Source organism: Austrofundulus limnaeus, unplaced genomic scaffold (assembly GCF_001266775.1).
Source record: "Austrofundulus limnaeus strain Quisiro unplaced genomic scaffold, Austrofundulus_limnaeus-1.0 Scaffold1, whole genome shotgun sequence".
Lineage (NCBI taxonomy): Eukaryota > Metazoa > Chordata > Actinopteri > Cyprinodontiformes > Rivulidae > Austrofundulus > Austrofundulus limnaeus.
Window position 1 is genome coordinate 6316936 of NW_013952403.1, and position 11820 is coordinate 6328755.

The 11820-nt window shown below is 36.9% G+C and overlaps 1 protein-coding gene across 1 annotated transcript in view; it reads left to right on the forward strand.

The window, feature by feature from the left end:
* Positions 1-11820, forward strand: part of dock2 (dedicator of cytokinesis 2) — a gene marked incomplete in the record, with an annotated part of 113498 nt that overhangs the window by 34557 nt on the left and 67121 nt on the right.

Below are 11820 nucleotides of genomic sequence, written 5' to 3' on the forward strand. Positions count from 1 at the left end.
GAATGAATGAATGAATGAATGAATGAATGAATGAATGAATGAATGAATGAATGAATGAATGAATAAATAAATAAATAAATAAATAAATAAATAAATAAAATAATAAAAAATATAAAAACTTTATAACAAAGGGTTGATGTAGCATAAAACTTACAAAAACTCTGAAGTGGTACCAAGTGGCACTGACAAAACCAGGTGAGGTATGAGAAAACACACAATGCTCCACTGAGGACTGAATGAAGTTGGAAGAGCTATATGAACAAATTGCTGAGCTTATTTAGAAAGAGAACAGGTATGAGTAGATGTGGCAAGACCAAGGTAGTTGAAACAGAATTAAGGAATAGTACTGAGAAAATCTGAACTGAAGGCCAAAAAACAAAAATCAAAACATCGATACTGACACCCTATTAATGTCATAGCAGGAAAAGTGTAACATGTTCTTTGTCACATTGTTATTTGTGCAAAAATAGGTAAGTTTACATTTCTTTTACAACAAGTTTAGACCCCAGGAAGAGAAGTGAAGCCATTGTCACGGCAATGGCTAATGGGTATCCAACAAACAAACAAACAAATTAAATGCTTGATTCACACAGCAAGATTTTAACTCCAAACGTGTCGATAAAAAAAATCATAGTTATAACAGGCTAACATGTTCTCATTCCCGACTCGTCAACAAATTGACGGTTGGTCAGGGACCGTCTGCGTCCAGTTTTGACATGTCGGGTACCCACCTCGCGTCAGTCCTTGCCACCTGTGGCTTTTCCGGGTTGCGCCACATAGGGGTCTTTGGGTTGGGGGTCTGAGTTTAATGAGAGGGATCTGGATTAATGGTTAATTTTAGGTTCTGGGGTCAGGGATAGGCTGTATATGGCTAATAGAAGTTAAATTTTGGGTCTGGGATGTTATTTCCGCGCATTTCCTACTCTTAAAAAACATGACAAGGCGCTCATCCTCCTCCGCCTCATCTCCTAAAGAACTGACACGTGGGGAGTACCCAACGCGTCAAAACTGGAAGCAGATGACTACCTGACCCAGCGTCAATATGTTGATGAGTTGGGAGGGAGAACGGGTTGAACAGGCAAACACAACTCGACATTTCATCCACCAACATTCAGATATCATACAGGAAATCTTGCAGAACCTCTCGAGATTAAGTATGAGGTCAGAGGACATAAACWTGGCCAACGGGGAAGAAGAAAGGCTGCGTGCTCATTTGTCCTCAGGGGAACAAAACACATGCTGGGATTTCAGGCTAAGACAATCCAACACCGTGAATATCCTCGATTTGAGATTGGAATGGGCCCAACGTCCCTCCAAGCAGACTAAATCACTCTTAACACACCACACTCTTCAGGAATTTCTCCTAAGATTATCTTTAGAGCCATCATGATAATCAGTGTGTCCTTAAGATTGTGGGAAGGGGAACATCAGGTTATAAATTGGCACAATTATCTTGCTGTGTGACCCAGGCTCACTGTTCCTTGTAACCATTTTAAGATGTCTTTCTTTACTTTTACAAATCATGGCAGCTGAACACGTGTGGACAGACAAGCACATTCTAAATATAAACAAAGAAAATGTGCAGGTCCAGATTCAAAATAACATCTGAAGATGGAGTAAGGCAAAAAGCAGTGGAGGTGGGAGGAATTCAGATGGAAAATGTTGGGAGAGTGGATGATAGGAAACACCCACAGTGACATGAGAGAGACATTTAGTCATCACCAAGTGCAATGGCATTTGGCATGGCCCCAGCCCCCTTTCAACTCCAAAGATTTACTTGTCGTTGTGCCTCTGAACCGCCTCATTATCATCCTTTCTATCACTCTATCCTCTCGACAGCAGATGACGACAACCATAGGAGGGAAGAGACAGGGACGGAGCAGCGGAGGAGCAAAAACTTTGATTTACATACCTCTTAGAAACTGAGATTGCATCTCATTATTGTGAGCTGCAGTTTATTGTGTTTGGCTGTCAAACGGAGAAAAAAAAATAAAAAATGGAACAGAGAAGGGATGAGCTGGCTGCTGAGCCATCAAAGCTGCTCTCTGTGTGGCGACCTGCCAGMAGTGCCGGCTGTCTACAAACTTAGTAACCCAAACACACAACCATGTTTTCATGCAGCCACAAACAGATTCAAGCACTTACACATCAAATAGCGACAAAGCACCCAATCAGGCGTAGCAAGGACAATACAGACTTGGGCACACAAATACACCAGAATTAATAATCACCAGCTGGGATTTGTGCTAAAGAATATACATTTTGATTTGAATAWAAATGAATTCCTGAGGCTTTGTTGGTGTGTGCTCTGAATATGTTGTTTGCTGTGCATTCAGCACCTGTGTGTGTGTGTATATAATTACATACTGATCTCTGCAGATTACATTAGGCCGCTGGTCCAAACACACTCATACATTTTTAGTGAAAGCTAGAAAAGGTTGAAATTCTTTCCAGTGTCTGCTGCCAGATCTTGATTTCCATTTATCTGTCAGTGCCTGTTGGCAAAGCTTTCTTCCACTGCATGGCTCAATTGATTTATTACACTGTTCCACCACAGGCAATGACCTACAACATGTAACTTAATCACACAGGAACAGAGGAATGTGTGTGGGTAGGGAAGTGCAGTCATTAGTGAATTAGGACATGTTCGTTTTAGCCACAGGTATCTTTTCAGAGGAATGTTTGGAATCACATGCTTAKTTTTAATGTTATATTTTATATTTTTAGCATTCTTAGTTGGTATTAAATATTAAAGTGATTTATTTATAGTTGTTTGTCTTTGTGTTGGATTTATGGACTGGCACCTTGTCCAGGGTTTACCCCCTCCTTTCGGACCATGGTAACAGCAGCTTCCCCACAGTCCAGCACTAGATACAGAGGATATAAAAATGGATTGATAGATGTTCTATCAGATTGCTTCAAAGGTGGCCAGAATACATTTAAAAGAGATGTGCTGCTTCAGTGTGAATTTCTTCWTCTTATCTATGTTTATGGTGTCTCTTTCTCAGTTTTTTCCCTCAATCCTAAGTCTCCCTGACCACTAACCCCTCTGAACCTAGGCTGAGCCTTTTAAGCATCATCTCATCATAACCAGCTTTGTTGCGAAGTGACAGCTAGCAGGCTTCTGCAAAAAATGGTTTAACTTTATAGGATTAGGGGTTAAACTCTGCCAATCTTTGCAAAGGAAATAAAATCGCCCAAAACGAACTTGAATTATTTGAGACTCGAGCCAAAACAGATGCAAACACGTGGCACATGCTGTTCCATTTTAGAATTCCTTAAAGTGAACGTTGTAACTGCTGAGATTATGAGATTGATAATGCTGAGATCAAACCTGTGACAGTAGTGTCTGCTGGGCCCTGTGATGTTGTTATTGAAGGTACTTAATTTTTTAAATCTTTTGTGTTTGACATTTCTAGAGAGAAATCTTGCATAACCTGATAAAGTTGTGTGACTAATTAGAGCACTAAAATTAAACGTGTATGTAAAATGTTTTCTAACAAATGCTAATAAGTCAGCAAAATGAATTTGTAACTTGTTGTTTTAGAAATACAGTATCGAATAGAAAACAAGTTGGAAGAATTAATTGACTGTTGATCAAAACTTTAAAAGGGGACATATGCAAAATCTACTTTTTAGCCATGAAATGCATTTTGTTATGTACTTGGAGTCTCTAGAAGGGCAGATAATTTTAATTTAGTCTCTCCTGGTTATGCGGCTTTATATCTTTGTATTCTGTTTGGGTCATGTTTTTCAACCCATACAGTTTTCTGTATTTTCTATTACATTTTCTGAATGATTACGTCACAGAATGTGCAACAGAACTGCCAAATGAAGTCTGGACTTACCAACTACAATTTCATCATCTTCATTCTCCTCTGGCTCTGGGTCAGACTCGAGGAGTTGCTCTGAGACACACCTCAGAAAAGAGGTTACAGAGGATCTTGTGGAGTTAAAATAAGGAGGAATTCAGACCAAAGTATTGCAGTTCCTGTTTGTATAGATCCTAACTGAATGATTTAAACGTGAAAAAGAATGATTTAACATCAAGATATGTCTCCTTTAACATTTCTCCTTTAACAATGATATAAACTAATAGCAAAAAACCCAAAATGTAGTTGATGGAAATGCCACTGGAAACACGGCGCATGCAATTAATTAGATCTGACAATGAGATGAGGAGAACAGGGAGTGTAAGTCCTGAGAAGAGTGATTACTGATTGGGAACTGGGGGTGAGCAAGCTTGAATACAAAATTTCCCTCCTCACACATCAGTGCATCTGTGGATATGTCCCCACCTACCWCAAAGAACTTCTTAATCCACAAAACACAACTCGCTCGCTCYGCTCCACCCACGCAAACCTTCTCCATTAAGAACCAAACTGAGAACCATGGAGGATAGAGGCTTCTGTGCTGCCGCCCCACATCTGTGGAATGCCCTCCCTGACACTGAGGGCACCACAAGCCACTGATTGTTTAAAAAAAGGTCTTAAGATGTTTCTTTTCAGCAAACATTTTGGTTCACTTTCTTCGATTTTTATCCTCCCTTTAATCTCTTTTTATTTTTTATCCATTGTAATTGCTTGCTCTGTTTTTAGCCCTTTGTAGACCTTTTGAGATCACAAGACGAAAAGAGGACTATAAATAAAATGATTATTATTAATATTATTATTATTATTATTATTATTATTATGTAGAGCAGGTGTGAATGGTAAACTGAAGGCAAGGATAACTGGCTAATGACCAGGGAGAAAAACAGATCAAGGTAATAACATAAAAACACAGAATCATGGCCAAACTAACAAGAAATAGTAGAATTAAACTCACTCTATACAAGAAGCACAAAAACTCCAGGATCATGACGTGAAAGGCTGAGGTGGAAAAAGCAGATACCAATTTCTACCGTATGGTGAAGCGAGACCAGAAAAGCCTATTATTTCTTTGGGTTTTTAAGGCTTCATAATCTTTGTTTGGAATGACGGGGTTGTTTTACATCAAGAGATAACAGCTGCGGTGCATGGTATTGAATCCATTTCCACAAATAATTGCAAAGTTAAAGTAAACTGGAGATACAGCACTAATATAATGTGAGTAGAGATTCACAGATTGCGTGTATGTGCTTGTCTCATTGCTTGGTCTGAAAATGGACTCAAGAAGATGTGTAAGTAGAGCATAAATGGAAAAACAACAGATAAACACTGAATTAAAGAAGCCAGAGTCTGTTTCAGACCAAGAGTATCAGAGAGTACAAAAATACAAAGAAAACAGAACCAAAAAAATTTAAAACATATCAATATACAAGCAAATATTACCATTTTAGATGTCTTAAGGCCAAACTAGGAAATAAAATATTTTTGCAGAATTAAATGCACATACAGTATGTAAATCTTTATTTCAGAGCAATCAGATACAGATTCTGGAAGAGAAAACCTACACATCATCATAACTGTCATGCASAGCAGTTCTAGCGCTGATTTGCAAGAAAAAAAACAGACACAATAAAATCAGAACCACAATACACACTCACAAATCTATCAAAATATGTCAGATACAACCAGGCTGCTATTTACAATTTATTTGTGCTGTGACTTTTAGGATAACAGGGAGCTACTGTCTACATTAAAGKCACTTAATTGATGCAACCATAGTGTATGTTGTGTTATAAAAATATTGTTTTAATGTTGTTAACAGTTCCTTGCTCACATGTTGCATAATTGTCTTTCTCTCTATTTACAAATATTGCATTTTAGCACCTTAGCTATGTATATGGAAACTTTATACTGCTCTGTTCTGGTTCTGTTTCATGAACTGTTTTACATCTTCAGTATTGTTTGCACAAATGCACTTTGCGCTGAGCTATGGTTGACGAAAGTATCACAATATATGTCAGTATTAGGGCTGCCACGATTAGTTGATTAATCGACGACTAATCGATTATTAAAATAATTGATGACTAATTTAATAACTGATTAATCGTTTTTTGGGTTTCTTTTTGTTCTTTACTTTGTTTTTCTCTCCAAACTGCTTTGACACCTTCCACTGCCACATCTGCCTTTCTGTCCTTGACACACATGCACAGTAGTGGTAACTGGGGTAGGCCATGGACGTCACAAGACATTATACAGACAGGCTCTGGTATCATGGCTACCCAGCAACGGAGCTCAAAAGTGTGGGATCATTTTAAGAAAATGAAAGAGAAGAACCTGCCTTCCAATGCAATGTTTTTTTAGCATATAGCTAAAATTTAACGATGGTTATATAATAGCAGCTGCATTCTGGTGCGATAAGCTGTATGTTTTATATTCAATTGACCGATTAGTCGACTAATCGAAAAAATAATGGGTGATTAATCGATTAAAAAATAATCGTATGTGGCAGCTCTAGTCAGTATCAGTAATTATTGATTAGTTTTTTGTTCTACCCAGAGAAAAAATAGTGACAAAACAACAAATTGCATATGCTACTTTGCAGGTTGTTTCTAGATTACCAAAGAGTGAGTGAGTTAGTTGATGCCACCRACCTTGCTTAGCTGGGCCGTGAGAGGTTGAGCAGCTAAAGCCTTTCCTCTGCCTACATCCCCCAGAATGCCATGTGCTTCTAAATCAGAGTTCAGTGAGATTATCAACATTTTATCAGATGTATTTTCTATTAAAATCCATATTACGATATATATTGTTATTGTTTTCTATTGTCAAGTCATTTTAGTTTTTCATCAATGCTTGCCTAAACTGTGTTGAATATATTTATTAGTGTTTTCACATTAAATATACAAAACAAAACACACAGCCCACCCAAAAAAGAGCCAACATTCCCCTAAATACTGTCACCTACAAGGTGTGTAACAGAAAGAAAAACTAAGATCATACAAAAATCCATGTCAAGATTTATTGAGCCACTGCTCAGCCAAAATTCCAAGGTCTGTTATTCCGGAACCACTGATGAGGGATTATTAAAAAAGATCATAAACAATTTCCATGTTTTATGAAATTTATTCTCAGAGCCTCTCATCACATACCTGATTTTATCTAGTTTTAGTTTAAGCAGTACGTCTTTTATCTAGTTTGACACTCTTGGTGGGGCAGCATCCTTCCATCTAAGGACAATTAGGCGGCATGCTAGCAAAGTTGAGAAATCTTTCTGCCTCCAGTAGGTAAACCTAAACCRTCAGAAGTAACTCCAAAGAGCAGCATGAGTGGGTTTGGAGTAATCTTAACTCCAAAGACAGCTGAGAGTGCTTCACAGATACCAGTCCAGTATATTTGTATCCTGGGGCAGTCCCAGAATATGTGTAGTAGTGTGGCTTCCTCTAATTTACATCTGTCACATATAGGGTCAATTTGAGGGTAGATTCTGGCCAATTTATACTTATGGAGGTATGCCTGATGTACTACTTTAAATTGGATAAGAGAGTGTCTCATGCATATTGATGAAGAGTGGATTTTCCCCAAAATATCAGCCCAAACTGCCTCTCTAATTGTAATTTGAARATCTTGCTCCCATGACTGCTTAATTGTGGCAAAGGATGGAGAGTCTAAATGAGAGATCAGTTTTGTCCAGGAAGTGATTGCTTTGCTCCTTGTTGGGTCAAAGGACATCAACTCATCGATTACCGTATGTTATCAGGAGGCTTATCAGGAAATATTGACATATTTGAGGTAATAAAATGCCTAACCTGTMAATATCTAAAGAAGTGTGAGGCTGKTAAGTCAAATTTGTTAGACATTTGTTCAAAAGAAGCAAATTTGTTTTCAATGTAGAGCTTAAAATATTTTAGGCCTTTACTTTGCCACACACCAAAAGTAGCATCCTGCAACGAAGGAGGAAAAAGGTCATTGAATGCAATTGGACTGGAGAGACTCATCYGACGTAGGCCAAAGAATGCTTGCCTAAACTGGATAAGGCATGTGCTTCAACAGAGGATGCTGGCCAACTCCATTCATTCATCTTTTCAGCTTCTTGATTAGGTTGATGCAGGTTGTTGGTTTATAGGATTAAGATAATATTAAACGGTATTGGGATTATGTGAATCATTACTGAGCTGACATGAATCAGGTTGGTAACCTCAAAGGGAGAACAAAATTAGTTTGTCACACCAAATGAATCAGTCAACTAGCACAAATAACAAAATCCATTATTTAAATCCTACTTAAATAATTTAGATGTAAGCAAAACAAAAGTTGAACTATTCAGTATTTCTGTCTGTAAAGTTTATACATTAAATAATTCATCAATCAGTCTCATATTTTCCTAAACAAATTAACTCAGTTACTTTCAAGTAAAACAAGTAAAAAGAACAAAACAAACATACCAATAGCATCTCTGTTGGTAACTTAGCACTGAAACAGGGTGAATCAGAATGAATCAGGTTCACTCTGCTTGTAAAACCATGCCTGGAACCAAACAAGCCCTGCCCAGGATACCTGATTAAAAGGCAGTTTCTCCCTACTTTGCATGTGTGGAGTCCAAGCCAGCACACCTACCCAGGTGTACYACAAATACTGCCATCTACTGCTAAACAACATCATGAAAAACAAACAAAGTAACACATTTTGACTCAATCYATTGGTATTAATCACGTGTCTATTGCAAAATATTTTATTATTAATTTATTGCCCAGGCATATAGGGTTGAATATTTTTGGAATGTGTTGTCATGATCTGTGTTTTCATCTTCATTTTCTTTGTGTTTCTCTGTTCCCCTGTGTTTTCCTTTCCCTRCTGTCTTGCYTCCAGCCCCGCCCAMGCTCACCTGATTCCTCTTGTGTCTTTCCAGGTGTTTCGCATTGTCTCTTAATTTGTTTGCTTTATATTCTGTACCCAGTCTTTAGTCTTTGTCAGATCATTGTTTTGTTCTGTCCTCCTCATTCCTGCCTGTCAATGAGCACTTGTGAGTTTTTGAGCTGCCTCGCCAGCGGTTTTTGAGTTCATTATTAAACCTTGACTTGACATAACATCTTTGTAGAGATCTTTGCATCAATCCAAAAGTTCTTTTGCTCCTAAATCATATAGATCTGCCCTAATTTCATTCATTATTATTTTTTAATTTGTCGTTTAACATAGACAACAACATGGGGTCACTGTGSTATAACATTATTACCTAATAAAGTCCACTTTCTGACTAACATTCAATCTGTGCTGGAACATTGTTGCAATCTTTCTACAGGGCACTGAAATAAAACTGCAGTGTGCTGTCATCAGCTTGTCATGTTGTCATAAGATATTCATGGAGACGTTTTGACAGAGATACCATCATACATGGTGCTGCAMCTTTTACAGTAATAGGAAGAAAGTTTGCAACAAATGTACATTTAAAAATAAAGAACCCAGTGTTTTTTTTTTTTTTACAATTTAAGCATTTATAGTTTTCAGCAGAGATTCAAACCCAAATTAGGCAGTTCATTAGGCAGTTCTTGATTAGCTTTGTTTTGTATTCTGTTATATTTTGTTGACATATTTGTTAAGCACGTGAAAAGCTGAAAGCCAAAATTGTGTTAAAATTTTAAGTTTGAAATCCAGAAATAACAACTGAGTTCACTTATTAAATGGGAGTACTGGTGGCAGTGTGATATTTATAGGGCGGCTTCAGCAGGTCCATGTGTATAATATAAAATTCTGGCCAAAAGGGAAATAGATTAATACTTATGCTCGTGTAATTATTCTACTAGAAGAGAATTCATCTGCAGGAGAAGTTGYTGCTTTGATTGATTGATTGAGCTGATTTAGCAAAGTTTGTATTCAAAAACTTTGCTAGAAACAAAACTATGTAAAATGCACAAGCCAGGAGATATWTTTTTTCCTTGTCCAACTCTGCTTTTCTCAGTAGCTAATTTGATCCTCCTCCRTCCCGTCTTCAAAGACATCTCTCAGTGATTTGGCCTTATCCATCTCTTTTTGTTGATGTGACAGCATTGTGAGGGTCCAAGCAGCAGGCATACACATTTGCTTCAGTTAATAATGGATCTAATGAGCATCAGCCCAAATGAGCTTTTAATGATCTCTGTYCACCTAAGGCTACAGAGTGAGGGATGGGGTGGATGATACGAAGAAGCAGAAAGATGAACGAGTAAAGAAACAAGTGAGGGAGAGGTCACGACTGTACGATAGATCAGTTAACATTAAATACAGAAATCATTTTATTTTCGTATTGTATGTTCTTGTAACTTAATGGTTCACACTTTGTATTTATGTCCTAACTGCCTGATAAACCTGAGTTAGGGTTGTTCAATTCCAGACAATTAAAAAAAGCTACTCAAAAGACAGTTTCAATCATTTCTGTTGGTGATTAGATTTGCAAATGCTTTATTCCCTCAGTCAGTTAGAGTCTATATAAACTGCACTGCAGTTTTTCATAACTTTGAGGATCATTAGTTTTGAGTTATTCCCTCGTGTTATCAAAAATTATATCTACACAAAACTTGACTGCTTTTGCTTGATTTAACTTTATAGATTTAATTCTGAAAACTATCACTTGTGATTCAGATGCATCTGTGTGATGACAGAACACTCCAGCTTCGYAGTTTCAGTCAAACTGAATGCTCAGCACACATTGCAGAAAGATTTGTGACAATGCTCATTTGACCGATCTTTTTTTTTTTTTGCTATTTAATGAAAAACACAGTCAAACAACAGCTTGAAAACACAACTATGAGTCATAGTGTGCRTTCTCAAAAGACTATCAGAGCCAGTCAGCAGACAGCTACGTTACTTTCAGTGGAAAGTTACAAAACTTGATGCACAATAATCACATTCTTTAAATTATGAAATAAACAAAATACTGCTGATTGCTGGAAAATTTTGGTTTTAAAGTTCTTGTGCATAATTGTAAAAATACCATGATAAAAATACTAAAACAAAACGGCTTTCTAAGTAATCTGAGTACCTGATGCTCCACTCAAATAACAGATTGTTGGATTYACTTAAASAAGTTACATCAACAATTCCCACTCAACTAAGTTGAAACAACTTTCATATTTATTTTYAAAGAAAATGTGAAAGTTGCTTTACCTTTACTTAAMTTAGCTGARTGAAASTYGTTGACATAACTTGATTAAGTAAATCCAATAATATATTTTTTTAGTTTGCAGTGTGTAGCTTAAACGGTTAGAATAAACATTTTTAATTCATCACATCAGCTCCAAAAGGTATTTCTAACTTTCCTACAATAGCCATCATCATAAAAAAAGGATTATTAAGACAAACCAGACAGTAAGCTCTGTCTGAAGGCGAGCATTCAAATTTTACAATATTAAGACAACTATGTGTATCTTAGACAAGCAGTTGGGATTACGTCTTACAGTTTTATGAAAAAGAATAATCCAGTACTGACCTTTTCAGACTACTGAGTTTTAAACAAAGTTATAATAAAACGTTCACTTTCATATTTATTCCTTTCAACTTTCCAAGTTCTCTCCACTGTCAGGAAGCCTAGCAAAAGTCTCTGCACATAATCTTGCCACGCCATTGTATTTTCAGTTTTCTTCCATGAATCTACTTCCTTGTTCTTTCATGACCATGTTTTCCTGTTGAACAGTGCAGTTGTATGGAGAGGTCCCTTGTATCTTCCAGATAAATCTGTTTCTTAAATAAAGAAGAAATAAATATATTTCTTATTTAAAATGTATTTAAATGAAACAAAAAAATGCTGCTTAATAGTCTTTGGAAACCATACTAGACTTTATTTGCAAAAACTACCCCAATAAAAATGTATGGCCAAAATCTAGCTTTGCATGTTGTGCACACAGTGGTTTAGGGAAGCTTGTTTTACTTTTTACTGCATTAAAGGTACCAAAAATCTGAGTTATAAAGAAATACAACGTGGGAT